Genomic DNA, 13,732 nt, shown 5'->3' with positions numbered 1-13,732 from the left:
AAACCCCAAAAAAAAAAAAAAAAAAAAAGCCTTTTCAGAGTCTCCAAAAAGAATACAGCTTGCTGTCACTCTGCTTTTAGCCAAGTGAATCTCATATCGGACGTCTAACCTCCAGAACTGTCAGATAAGAAGTTTGTGTTGTTTTAAGCTACTATGTATGTCTGTAATTTGTTATAGCACCCATAGGAAACCAAACACTAGAGAAAAGTTCCCCAAACAGGACACAGGACACAGCAGGTTAGAAAAGATGCTTACTCCTTCTAGGAGCTACAAGTGCTACCATATGGTCACGTTCTGCCCAGCTGCAAGCAGGCCACACCTGGATATGTGTCCCGATCCCTATATGGTTTGTTCTGAGGGCTGCTGCCTGTCTAGAAACATAGGTATGAGGTCACTCGGCTACTTGCACCACTGTCCCCACATTCACTCTGCTGGCTATGGGGCCCCACCTTCTGAATAAAGGCCAGATACCACTATACAAGATATACAGCTGAGGAACCTGACATTCCAAGATGTGGAATAGCTTGTAACTAGTTGGCTGAGCTACAATGGCTGTTATATCCACTGTTTTGGGAGCTTTCCAAAAATCTGGATTCCTGAAATCCTGTCATTTGTGGCAACATGGATGGAACTGGAGGACATTATGCTAAGTGAAATAAGTCAGGCTCAGAAAGGCGAATACCGCATGATCTCACTTATATGTGGAAGCTAAAAAAAAGTTGATCTCATAGTAGTAAAGAATAAAATTGTGGTTTCCAGAGCTTGGGAAGGGCTTGAGGAAGGGAAATGGAGAAGGGATGCTTAATGGGCCCAGGGTACATTTGGGTAGGAGGAATAACTCCTAATGTTCTAAAGCACTGTAGGGTAACTATGACAATAGTTAATTCAGTATTTCCAGGTAGGTGGAAGAGAGGATTTTGAATGTTCCTAACAAGAAAATTATAAGTGTTTGAGTCATTGGGCATGCATTTACCCTGATCTAATCATTATATATCTTATACACATATTAACATGTCACTCCGTACCCTATAAATGTGTACAATTATTATGTTACCATTAAAAACTTCTTTTAAAATTAAAAAAAAAAGAACCTGGGCTGGGGATTTAGCTCAGCGGTGCTGCTGTCTGCATCTATATTCTTGAGGCCCCTTACATAGTAACTTAATAAAATCTCCAAGTATCAAATCTAAGTATCTGTCCTCTTACTCTCCTCCCCAGGTAATTCCAAACACTGAGGTCAATTCAGAGATCAACACACAGAGTAGCTCTGAGCTTCCAGGACAAACCCTCCTCTCACCAGGGGTAACCCTCAAGAACCTGACCCTGTCCTTGCAGAGTGAAGGACTGCTGTGCTCTTCTCTTGGGTACAAATAAATGGTTCTAGGTCTCATCTGCAAGATGAGAGTCGTTTGGAAGCTTTTAAAAACCAAAAGCCATCAGGTGTGATGACAGACATCTACAGTCCCAGCACTCTAGGAGTCAGGAGGATCGAGAGCTCCAAGTCCAACCTAGGCAACCCAGCAAGACACTATCTCAAAATAAAACTTTTAAAAAATGTTAAAAGGGCTAGAGATATAGCTTAGTGCACAGGCCCCAAGTTCAGTCCCCAATACCAAATGAAAGCACCTTTCAGCCTATGGCCACCAAGGCAGAGGCTCTGATTCAGTTGGTCCAAGTAGAGAACATCTTCAGAAGTCCCTGAAGCTCCCTAATTGACTCTAATGTGTAACCCAGATGAAAAACCACTAACCTAAAGCAGAAATAACTGTAATGAAAGCTCACACTATACTCGTGATAGAGTTGTGTTTCGTACGTGTATATTGATTTAACCCATAAACTACATTATGAGATAGACACAATTCTAATCCCTAATTCATAATAAGGCAACAGAGGCACAGAGCAAAAGTAAGTTACTTGGTCAACAACACTGTCTTGGTCTGTTTTCTGTTGCTACAACAAAACACCTAACATTGAGTGATTTATGAAGAAGTACGTTTCCCATGGTTCTGGAGGCCAGGAAATCCAGTATTAAGGTGCCAGCCTCTGGTGAGGACCTTCTTGCTGCTGGTGCCATGACAGATGGTATCACATGCAGAGATAAAGCAAGTGTGCTGGCTCAGGTCTGTTCCTCAGGAAGGCCTATCATCACGATCTCATCTAATTCTGCATCCCAACGGCCCCACCATCAACATATGAATCTGAAGATTCAGTTTCCAACACCTGAACTTGGAGCATGCTATTGTATGTTTAGAATGGATCTGAAATGTCCCCCCAAGGCCCATGCATTCAAGATTTGGACCACGGATTGGTCTTATTGGAAGATGGTGGAAACTTTAAGAGATGGGACCTAGTGGTAGGTCTTCCCATCACTGGGCATGTCTCTCTCTCTCTCTCTCTCTCTCTCTCTCTCTCTCTCTCTCTCTCTCTCTCTCTCTCTCTCTCTCTCCTCCTAGCCATGAGGTGTGCAGCTTCCCTCTACCAGGTATTCCCTGCCATGATGTGTCGCCTTGCTACAGGCTCAAAAACGCCAAGGCCAACTAACCACAGACTGGAACCTTGGAAATCATGAGCCAGAGTAAACATTCTCTCATATAAATTGCTTCTCTCAGGCTTTTCATTACAGTAACAGAAAGCTGACTAAGACAGGAAGACACACTCAAACCACAGCAGTCACAAAGCAGGAGTAGTGGGACTTCAACCCAATAGTTTGGCTCTAGCATCTGTGAGCTCTCCATCTCCCCAACCCATGCGCAGACCTCAAGGAGCTCACATTTCACGGTAAGTTCCCCAGTGTCAATAAATTCAGTGTCAGCAGACTGTCCATCCATCCCCTTTGTGTCTCGGCCTAAAGCCATCTCTTGTTGCAAGAGGAAAGACAACTGGAAGGGGCTTTCCTTCCTCCCGCACTCTGACTGCACACTCCCCCACTCCAGCACAGGCAGGGGCCCTGGGACATACAGAAGTGCCTCACTGGGGCAGCCCCTGCACCGGTGCCATTGATCCACCTCTCAGCCCTCACCCCTCACACTGTCACCCCTGAAACTGCACACACCTGGAGCCAGGTAGGGTGTGTTTTTTTCTGGAGAAGCCACATTTTATCTGATTTGAAACGCTGTGTTCTTTTAAAAATCGTTTTAAAACACCACGAACAGATGGGCATCAGGAAATGAGAGGAAAGACGTTTACAAAAAGGATGTGTAGAACAGTGCCCATCTTGTACCAATATATATATGTAGATACATTTTTAAAACTGGAAGAATATACACCAAGATTCTGACAGAAGGCTGGTTTTCATTCTTTCTGATTGTCTGAGTATTCTAAATATTTTACAACTAATTTGCATTACCTTTGAAATACGGAAGAGGAAATGAGAGTATTTTTAAAAGCAATGGTCTATAATAAATTAAGATGTTTGAAATTCTAACCAAAAGTATTTTTGTACCTAATCCTATATTAGTGAGGGTTGCTAAGGAACCATGAGCTGCAAATTAGGAATAATCCCAACCATAGCTCCAAAGGGTAAAAACCAAAGCAAACAGAAGCCACTGGATAGGAGAAAAGAACTGGGGGACCAGTGTGTTGTTGCGCTGGCTCCTTTTGCCCAGCTCACATGAAGAAAGAAGCTTTTTCCCCACACACACAAACTCTGCAGAGGGGAAATGAAACAGAGTGAAGGTCTAAGAAACCTCCAGAGAAGAGCCAAAAGCACAGAACTAATATTGTCCCCATTTTGCAGACAAGAAAACTGAGCCACAAATAGCAACTTGTCCCAGGTCACACTGCTAATACATATGGGCCGGTGGCCTCTGAACCCAGACAGCCTGATTCCAGATGCCTCAACTTTCACCATTCAGTGACAGCACCATCACCCCACCCCACCCCAAAAGGGAAGAGCATGAGCTTTTGCTCAGGTCAGAAAGCCAGGAATAAGACTACTGCAGTTTTCATTGCCAAAGTCAGAACAAGAGGGAGTATTGGCCTCTCTCCTTAGAGCAGAACAAGTAGGGTTAGAAAAAGATGGAGAGATATTAAGAGGAAATAGAAAGAAAAGTATAAGGATTATGTTGGCATTTATTTTATGCATTTCTGCTAGGTTCATTGTTTCTACAAATAGGGTGTCATTTATTGTTTATGCTTACCTGCTTAGCAAAGGAACTATGTGGTATATATATTTTATGTCCACGTGTGTGTGCATGTGTAAGTGTATCCCCCTGCTTGTGCATATGAGCACTTGTGCATATATGCAGGCTTGTGTGTGACTAGACATGTGTGCATATGAGCATGTGTGTGCCAGAGCTATGGGTTCCTGCTGTGTGTGCGGGTGTCACATGGGTGAGTGTGGGTGCAGGCGTGATGAATGGCCACACCCATAGGAAGCCTGTCTGCACTGACCATCCCCAAATATTCGTGTTTTCCCAGAGGCAACCTGGCTTCACTGCCAGCAAAATTCCTCATCGGAAATAAACAGCCTCCAGGGAGCCGGCCCTCAGCCCCATGCTGGAAGTGACAGCAGATGTCTCCTCCTCCACCCCCCGCCGTGAGCCCATGGGGCCCTGCATACAGAGGGGCTCAGTCTGAGTTGTTGACTAACTGACAGCAAGCAGGGCTGTGGCTGGGCCATGGATGCGATCGCCAGGGGCGCAGTGAGTGGCCGCTTTTGGTAGGACAACTCGGCTTTCACATATCCTCAGAGATGAAGAAAGCGTGCTTTTTCCCTCACTGCAGATACATGGGGCACAACGACTGTCCCCGGCTGGCCAGCCGCACAGGCAGCCACCAAAGCCTGCATGGCCAGCCCTGAAAGAGGCACCTCATCTCCAACTCCTCCCAATCAGCTATCAAACTTAACCCACCCATTCTTTTTTTTTTAATTGATACATAGGTTTAAAGGTATAGTTCAGCAGTAAAGCACTTGCCTAGCCAGACTGAAGTCCTAGGTTCCATCCCCAGAAAAAGAAAAAAAGAAATAAAAGTTGATGCATAAGTATACATTTTATGGGGTACCGAGTGATATTTCATACCTGTGTGCGGTGTCTGTGATGGTCAGTCAGGGTCACTAGCATTCCATCAACCCAAATACTCATTTTTTTTTGTGCTGGGAACTTTGAAACTCCCTTCTTCTAGCTATTGAGAAAAATACAGTAAATTACTGTTAACCACAGTCACTCTACTATGCAATAGAGTGCTAGAACTTATTCCTCCTATGTTACTATAATTTTGGCCTGTTAACCAACATCTCTCTAACTTCCTCTCCTCTCTACCTTCTCAGGCTCTGGTAACCACAACTCTACTCTTCAGTTCTAAGATCCAACTTTCTAGCTTCCAGAAGTAAGTAAGAAGTTGCCTGTGCCCTATGTTTACTGCAGCATTACTCATAATAGCTGAGATATGGAATGAAACTAAGTATACATCAGTGGATGAGTGGAATAAAAAAAATATGGTGGAATATTACTCAGCCTTAAAAAAGAATAAAGTCATCCTGTCATTCACTGCAACATAGATGAACTTGGAAGACATTATGCTAAGTGAAATAGGCCAGGCACAGAAGGACAACCACAGAAAGAGATTCAGGCTGGTCACTCTCTGCTAAGACAGTAGCCCCATGCTCAAGTCTGTCCCTCAGACGGTACCATCTGGGAGGGCATCCCACTTACTGAGGTTTTCTTGGAATGAGGCAAACTACAAGAAAGCAAAACCTCATAGAAACATCTTAGCAAGTAGGGCTCCTTCTTGTGTAATCCTAATAGCATCAGTAACCTCAAAGAATATTGCAAGTGTGGAAAGTACTTTAACCAACTATAGAAATGATCCCTGAAAGTATAGCCTTTAGAAAGTTCTTTAAGCAACAAGCGAAGCACTTCCTCGGATGGCTTGCAGGAGGCTGCACTCACTATGAGAATGGAATCACTTGGGACTCAGGTCAAAGGGGACAGGCCCTAAAAAGCACCTTCTCAGATTCAGGGGCACAGCTAACCTCAGTTATACCCCACCTGAGGTGGTCCTTTTCCAGATTTTTAAGCCACAAAACTCTGGGATCATCTCCAAAGCAATGGAGAAAAGTACAAAAAACAAAACAAATCAAGAATCATGTAGGTTATTTTTAAAGCACCCTGAAGAGAGGTGCCCACTCCCCGCAAAGGTCAGCTGCAGAATAAGAGCAAATGGTAGAAGGTGATAAGAGGCACAACAGGCTTTGAGGCTGCTGATTAACAGTGGGCAAGGAAAGAAAGTGCCATACCCAAGCATGTGACTGCAGAAGTGAGGCTGAAGATGAAAACCCTTCCTTCTCTCCTCAAGCAGCTCACTGGCATCTGTTCTGCACCAGGTCCCAGAAGACACATCTTCTGAAGGCAAGAAGGTGATGGGGAAAGTTAGTTCCCACGACTCCCCTCCTCTGCCTGACCATCTCCCTCCACCATTCTGAGCCGGGCAACCCTCGGCCTCCCAGGCCTCATCCCCTCTGGCAGGAACCAAAGCTGCATCCATGCATCTCATCTCAGAGATGTAAGATGGCAACCCAGTGGGGTCAGGCCCACCACAGAGCAGCGGCAGAGAGAGAACCAGAGCCTGGATCTCCTACAGCCCCTCCCACTGCTGGCGCAGTTTCTCAGGCAGGTATCTGGACACAGGAAAAGCTGCAGGACTCCGGTGCTCCTCAAGTTATACACAATAAGGTGGGCCCCAAAGAGCACCCCATCATGACGCTGGAGCATCTGACTTCTCATCTGTAAAATGGCCATGATTCCCGGATCTCTTATCCCTCAGTCAACGCACATTCAGAGACCCCAAACCCTTCTTGAGGCCTCTGAATGCCTTAAACACCACACTAATCAGGCCAGGTAACTGTGGCGGGGGAGAATCACAGGCCAACAGCGATGAGATTGCATTTTAGAAGGACTGGTCTACACAGGACTCAACTAGAAACACATGTAGATTAGAGGGGAGCAGAAAGCCCAGCCACCAGGCCCCTGTGTTATTTCAGGTGAGGGGGGCACGTGGGCCAAGCTGAAGCTGAGCACAGCCAGCCGTGGATCCCAGAGGTATTTCTCTATTAAAACACAGTTCTCTTCTGGGTGTAGATGGTAGTGAGGGTTGCACAGCAATAGGAATGTACTTAGTGACTCTGAATTGTACACCTCAGAAGTGGTTAAGATGGTAAATTTTATGTTACATATATTTTACCCCTACAAAGAAAAAAATAAAACCTTTCCCTCACCAAGTAACACTCATTTGCCAAAAGGACCAAGGGCATCAATGCTAGGATCACCCTCCACTCGGTTTCAAAGACCATGCAGAACAAAGATGAGGGACATTTATGAGGCACATTTACTGTGTTCACATATTAACTCGCTGGCCTTCACAATAACCCTATGAGCTGTTATTATGCCCATATTACAGATGAGAAAACCAAGAGCATTGTCCTAACACGGCTAGTAAGGTAAAGATGGGACTTGAACCTTTGCAGGCTAAGTCAAAAGTCTGTGTATTTCTGTACTACACTAAATTGCCTCTAGTTAGATGCTAAACATCTAAATCGGAACAAAACATTGTTGTCTACTGACAAGCTAGCCCCACAATTCACTTATTTGGCTCCACAGAGAGCAGAAATCCAGGCAGCTGACTGAATTTATTTTTCCATTTTCATCCAGATGTTTGGCATCACATAAACAAGATGATGTGCCCATGAGTGGGAGCCACTCAGGAATTAGAACTCTGTCACCAGTAGACACACTGTCTTAATTCAAGGTTGTCATTTCATGAATTAACATCCTACCCGATGATGTTTGCTTAACCTCCTAGGATATTTTACTCTTCAAGCATCTGTAGCCAATCGCCTTTTGGTCAACTCTGTGCATGTTTGAGTACCAGTTAATAGACATTCTGACTATTTCTCGTTCTCCTCTAGTATTAGCCCAGGTTACACTGAACTATTTTTTTTTCAGCTCCACAAATAACAAAAACCATGCATATTTTAACTTCATTTCTGGGATTAAAGTAAATACACAATTTTGGCAAATTACTCAGAATTATGGGCTAGCAGCATCTGGTTCGGATATTCTCAAGTAAATTATTGGCACAGTCCCCGCCACATTTTTAATTTTAACCAAAATGTTCTCAGAAACATGTGTTTTCTGTCCCGTTTGCATGTAATCAGTTTGAGAGGGCCTTGGAGTCTTAAACGGGGGGTTCAGAAATTAGCTGCAACACCTGGGCACTGCCCGCAGGCCTCCAAGCCACCCTCCCTCTCTCCCTCCCAGCACCAAGAGAGGTGGTAACCAAGGCCAGCGGCCGGTGGCTTTCGGTTGCTGCCTCCAGCTCTGCAGAAGGAAAAAGGCCCCAGGTACTGTGTGTACGCGTTCCTCACCCTTTGCTCTTCTCCTTCGCTCTTCTCCCAAATTACATACCTCGCTTTTATGTCAAGTCCAATATAGCTTCCTTAGCAGTTTTCCCCCCTCCTTATTCCACATCAAGAGTACCCAATTACTTTTATAAATACTTGTTTTAAAAATATCACAGTGGCTTCCTGCTGCTTCAAGTTCTGAAGGGCTGTACAGGATTTTAGACTCGTATAAATCTTTCAAACAGTTCATATTTTATCAACAAAGTGTGCTTTTTTTTAAACCCTAAGTATAACTCCTCATTGAGGACATTTTTTCAATTATTTGACCTTTCCCTAAAATGACAAAATAAAAGGAATTTTCCTGCCATTTCAAATGTCATTTGCAATGCCCTCCTTGTGTTTATTAATTCTGCCTCGCCCACCAACAAGGGTGGTGTCTTTGGTTAAAAGAGAGCATAAGGGTTGTAACATCCCAACAGAGGTAAAGCAGGGTTATGTGCCGGGTCTTTAAAAGAAAATTCCAGGAAGGCCTTGGCTTTTGTTAAAACTGAAAAGTTCCCTATCTCAAGGAAGGGGCTTCCTGTGTGAATTTTCTCTGTGGTCACCAGGCCAAGTCATGAAGTGTCACCAGGGTCCAGCGTGCACTGTGGAGGTGTCCTCAGGTTGTCACCATCCTGCACAGTCCCCTTGGCTGTGTGGTTTTTCCACTCAGAATAACTTGAAAATCCCCAAGGGATGGTGTTTAGGAGAGGAATCTCAGAATGATACGCAACTATGAGAAAGACTCAGTTCTTAGCATGACAACAATCAATCTGTAGCTGCAACCAAATGAATGCCAGAAAGCTTGGGAGCATAACATCTGTCTTAGTCCACCTCTGCTGCTATAATGAAATACTTTGCACTCAGTAATTTATAAACAACAGAAATTTTTTTCTTACAGTCCTAAGGGCTGGGAAGTTCAAGATTGAGGCATCAGGGGACTCGGTGCCCGGGGAGAATTGTTCTCTGCTTCCAAGATGGCACTTTGTTACTATGTCCTCACAGGGCGGAAGGTAGAAGGGCACCATGAATGGGCACTGTGCCCAAACAAGGCAGAAGAGTCGGAAGTACAGAAGAGGTGAATTATCTCTCTCAAGCCCTTTTATGAGGGCTCTAATCCCACTCCAATAACATGGGCCTAATCACACCCAAGAGCCCCTTCTCAATACCATCACCTCAAGGGGCAAGTTCTAACAGGAATTTTGCAGGCGCACATACATTTAAGCCACAACAATGTCCCTAAGGTCTCTAAACTTTGATTTTATGTCTGGAAACCATCCTGGAAACAGAGGCAGGTTGAGAGGTAACCAGGGGAAAGAAATATAGTTATGGTAGATTTTAGAGCCTGGAGCCTCAAATACCCAAAGAATAAGCCTCTGAATTGTGGGCTCAAGTCTGGCCTTTGGTTATATAACTTTGACTTTCCTCTGAAAATGCAGGATAGTGCTTCTGATCAGTTTAGAGCCAACATCCCTTGGTCTACCACCCACACATTCACTTAGCAAATATGTGGTGATCACCTAGGATGTTTTCATTTCTCCTGGGAGCTAAAGAGGATCTGAAGAAGTACAAAATGGGTCACCATCCCCAACATTGAAACCAGGTAATGCACTACAAAGCTATGTAATCCCACAACACTGCAGGAGGAGGGCCAAAAGAGGCCTCCAGACAGCCTATGCAATAGGAATAGGGAAGAAAGCCAAGCTCCCAGAGCTTGGCTACCAGGACACTTGAGACAAGCACCCAAGGAGGTGTGTGAGTTAGGTTTTCCAGAAAATCAGTACCAATAGGGTGTGTGTGCATGTGTGTACACGGAGACCTTGGTTTTGCTCTTAAGACCTTCAGTTGAATAGATGGGGCTCACTCACAGTTTTGCTTACTGTCAGCTGATCACGGATGGTAACCCATCTATAAAATACCTCCTCTGCAACCCTACATTAGTGTCTGATGAGAGAGCTGCATAAATAATCCAAGCAAGCTGACATAAAACTAACCATCCAGGAGCCATCTGACAAGGAGTAGGAAGAGACAGGCTAAAAAGGTACAGGTCAGGCAGAGGAGGCAAAGGTGGGTGGGGTGTTGATGGTGAGGAGGGCAAGCCAGGGGCCAGAGTGGGGAGCCACTGTGTGGGAGTCAGTGCGGGGAGGACTCTGGGCTCCCTGCTAAGAGGCCTGTGGCTGAACTGGCCTCTGGGAGTTGTTAAAGGTTTCCTGTGAGACAGGCAATACCACAAACTGGCAGGAGTATCAGGATAGGCTAGAAAGAACAGGCCATGGAGAAAGCAGCTAAAGGAATAGGAGGGAAAGACCAGAGCCTAGGCTGGGGGTGGGGGAAAGACAGGGATGGAGGCAGAAGGGTGAATGGCTGAGAAGGCAAGTGGCTAGGGCTGGGAAGAGGCTGAGGTGGCCCTGTTGAGAGACTGAGCTAGGAGAAGGATGGTCCCTGTGGGCCAAGGCAAGACAATTTAGAAGTCAACTTGAGGGCAAGATGAGGAGATTTTCTCAAACTTTTGAGGGTATGCTGACTGAGACCTCTGGGGACACATAACCAGACTGAGATCAGAGCAGGGGATCAGGTAGACAATTTGGGAATAAATGATAGATAGAAAAACACTGATGTCTTAGAAAGTGACAGTCACCAAAGAAGAGACTGAAAAGATTAAAGAACTAACAGGTGAACCAAGGGCAGGCAGTGAGGCTGGGAACAGAAATGAGCCACCTCTCAGGGATTCTCCCTCATGTAAGGAAACCTCAGAGAAAAGGCCACAGTTGGGCAGGAGATGTGACCAAGAAGAGGGGCCGAGGCAGAGACACGTGGAATCAACCCCTCTGGAGACTCGAGGTACTAGCAGCCCCCCAGCCAACCCTGGGAGAATAGAAGTCCCTGGACATCTAGTAGATAGGGGACAGGTACGCAGGGATGACTGAGAACGGAGGAGCCCATAACAGGGGTAAAGACAACATGAGCTGGAAGGGTAAGCTCCATGACCACTGGGGCTGAGAAGGGCTGGGGGGAACCCTGCTACATGAAAAGGTTACTGGCATGGGAGCTACTTTGTACACATCCAGAGAAAATGAAGTCAGTATGTGAGAGACATCAACACGGCCACATTTGTCACAGGACTGCTCACAATATCCAAGACATGGGAACATCCATTGACAACAGATGAATGGATAAAGAAAATGTGGTACAACATTACCCAGCCACTAAAAAAACAAAACAAAACATGGAATGTGGTCACTTGTGACGACATAGATAGAAGTAGAGGGCATTAAGTGAAATAAGCCAGGCATAGAAAGACAATACCACATGCTCTCACTTCTGTATAGAACCTTAAAAGGTTAAACTTATAAAAGTGGAGAGTAGAATAGTGATTAACGGAGAGCGAGGAAAGAGGATAGTTTATAAGTACAGGGTACTGCTGGATAGGAGGAAGGATTTCTAACTAAAAAAATTAGAGGAGTAGGAGAAGCATATGAAAATTAGATGATGCACACACATCCAGGACACAAGAGAGCCAGGGTCCAGTGCAGTGTGCCAATGAGTCTGGGAGCAACATCAGGAGGAGCAGGTGCTACCAACAGAATTCTCAGCTTCAGGCTCCTTCCTAGTGCTGAGATAGCAGCCTCAGAAGATGCTGGTAATTCCCACTTCTATGGACTGTACATATCACGCACAGCTGCCGGGACTCCACACACTAACATGTGCTCAGTCTGTTATTACACAATCGCCCTAAGAGGTGGGTAGTAGAATTATCACCGTTTTACAATGAGAGAAACTGAGGAAGAGGCAGGTTAACAACTTGCTCCCGGGTTATACAATTACCGAATGGCAGAGCAAGAATTCAGCCTAGACTGTCAAGGTAGATGTGACAGGTTAAATGGCAAATGTGAACTGGAAAGCAAGGAGATAAGTTCAGGACTCAAACACAGGCCCCAAGCATCTACATGGCACCTGGTATGCTTACTTAGAAGCAAACCAGCCTTGAACACCCTGAGGACAGGAGAATGCGACACCTTCTACAGACCCTCAACCAGGCACCCTGGTTCCAACATCCTTGAGAAGACTGGTCTCGGGTCTGGGTGGTGTCCTTGGAGCCCAAGGCCTAGGGTGCAGAGGAAACGGGGTCGCAACTTTGGGCATCGGCAGCATGAGCAATGCAAAGGATGTATGAGGAGCTAGCAGGTCACCTGCCAGCCAGGTTCTCCACCAGGTTGTGCTTAGATACTGGGGATGCCCAAAATGCTGGAAAAGCTCAGCCAAGAGGCTTGGAAGAGGTGTTTGCTATACTTAGGACATAGTTTGAGTGAGTTTCACTGGTTCGTGTGCTGGCAGCTGGGCCTCATGGTGCTCATGTTGAGATGGTAGAACCTTTAAGAGATGGGGCCTTCTAAAAGGTCATTAGGTCACGGGGGTTGCCACCCGCAGATGGGAATAATGTAGTTTTCATGGGACCCAGTAAATTCCTCCAGGAGGAGGTTGTTTATAAAAAGAGCAAGCCTGGCTCCTCAGTCTCTCTAGTTTTCTGTCTCACCACATGATGTCTCCCCTGCTCTCTGTGATATAATCGGGGTAGCCCTCAGCAGACCCAAACAGATACCAACACCATCACCATGCCCTTGAATCTCCAGAACTCTGAGCTAAATAAACCTTTCCCATTATATAAAGTATCCAGCCCCAAGTATTTTGTTACAAGGACAGAAACCAGACTGAACAATGTTTCACAGCAGGGCCGTTACAAGTTCTAAGACACAACAGATTTGGACTTTGGAGGTTCATTGATGATACACTTTGTCATTTGATCTCTTAACCTGCTCAAACCTGAACTTTTAATTAAGCCAGGTCCAAACAGTCAACAGAGAAAAAGAAGGGGTGGGAGGAAGGAGGCAGGAAAAGAGAGACTCTTTACTTTAATAATAATCATCTGGCTTTTGCATTTGTACTTTTCCTTCTATACTTAAAGTCTTTCATTGTATAGAAAAGTCACCCACTGTGATCTAAGAGCCAAAAATGTTGTCTTGGTACCTATCCAGCAGGTCAGCTCCTTAAGGCTCAGTACACAAATACATTCTGCTGTCTTTTCCTTCTCAGCTCACCCCCACTGCCACACACTTCACAAGGTGCCCACATTCCCTCTCGGCCCTTCTCTGCCAGATCCTGACTCCAGTCCTGCTCTCTCCTCTTTCGCCAACTGCCAGCTTCCTCCTCAGCCCAGCCCTCCCTGTTCCTACAACCAAGTCACCTTCTCCACAGCTGCTCTCAGGACAAGAGCTAAGGGGCCAAGTCTGAGAGGACAGGCAGAAGAGCAGAAGTGAGGCTCAAAGAGCAAGCCTTGGTTTTCCATTGGCCCTT

General features: G+C 45.5%; 1 long non-coding RNA gene across 1 annotated transcript in view; it reads right to left on the bottom strand.

Moving 5' to 3' along the window:
* Nucleotides 1-6,341, bottom strand: part of LOC104860856 — a 6,668-nt gene extending 327 nt beyond the window's left edge. The window contains exons 1-2 of the long non-coding RNA XR_779817.1: nucleotides 6,239-6,341; nucleotides 5,022-5,124 (exon numbers count right to left, since the gene is read on the bottom strand). This is a non-coding gene — a long non-coding RNA (uncharacterized LOC104860856). The remainder of the gene's footprint in view (nucleotides 1-5,021; nucleotides 5,125-6,238) is intronic.
* Between the last annotated feature and the right edge of the window lie 7,391 nt (nucleotides 6,342-13,732).

Source organism: Fukomys damarensis, unplaced genomic scaffold (genome assembly GCF_012274545.1).
Source record: "Fukomys damarensis isolate Sample0158 unplaced genomic scaffold, DMR_v1.0_HiC HiC_scaffold_9, whole genome shotgun sequence".
NCBI lineage: Eukaryota > Metazoa > Chordata > Mammalia > Rodentia > Bathyergidae > Fukomys > Fukomys damarensis.
Note: the sequence above shows the minus strand (reverse complement) of the source record. Positions and strands in the feature narration are given on the sequence as shown.